This window comes from Portunus trituberculatus, chromosome 40 (genome assembly GCF_017591435.1).
Source record: "Portunus trituberculatus isolate SZX2019 chromosome 40, ASM1759143v1, whole genome shotgun sequence".
NCBI classification, from domain to species: Eukaryota; Metazoa; Arthropoda; class Malacostraca; order Decapoda; family Portunidae; genus Portunus; species Portunus trituberculatus.
In genome coordinates this window covers 11,085,104-11,086,019 of record NC_059294.1, presented here as the reverse complement: position 1 = coordinate 11,086,019, position 916 = coordinate 11,085,104, and positions in this window count along the sequence as shown.

Sequence of the window (916 nt, the reverse complement as noted above, 5' to 3'; positions counted from 1 at the left end):
GTGTGTGTGTGTGTGTGAAGGCGCGCGCTTCAGGTAATACGTAAATACAAAGTACGAAGTGAGTCACTAGGTCCGGAGAGAGAGAGAGAGAGAGAGAGAGAGAGAGAGAGAGAGAGAGAGAGAGATTGATTCTACAGTATTACCAAGCAACATAGAAGGTCCTGTTTTACGCGTCCTCCTTCTCCTCCTCCTCCTCCTCCTCCTCCTCCTCCTCCTCCTCCTTCCTCCTCCTCCTCCTCCTCCTCCTCCTCCTCCTCTTCCTCTTCCTCTTCCTTTTCCTCCTCCTCCTCCTCCTCCTTCTTCCTCCTCCTTCTCTTCTTCCTCCTTATCTTCCTCACAGTTGCTGGCTCAGTAAACCAACTTGTAACTTGCTGCTTCGATAATACACACACACACACACACACACACACACACACACACACACACACACACACACACACACACACACACACACACACACACACACACACACGATATCTATACATTCACAATGATGGATTAGAGGCGAGAATAGAATGTTTACCCTTCTGTGACTTGACTGCGTGACATTTAGTAGTAGTAGTAGTAGTAGTAGTAGTAGTAGTAGTAGTAGTAGTAGTGGCGGTGGTAGTGGTACACAGGAATGTCTATTATACCTCTCTCTCTCTCTCTCTCTCTCTCTCTCTCTCTCTCTCTCTCTCTCTCTCTCTCTCTCTCTCTCTCTCTCTCTCTCTCTCTCTCTCTCTCTCTCTCTCTCTCTCTCTCTCTCTCTCTCTCTCTCTCTCTCTCTCTCTCTCTCTCTCTCTCTCTCTCTCTCTCTCTCTCTCTCTCTCTCTCTCTCTCTTAATTATACATGGTGACCTCAGATACGCAGTTCTTTGTGGAAGAAAGAGAGAGAGAGAGAGAGAGAGAGTTTTATTACACATCTCATTACTCA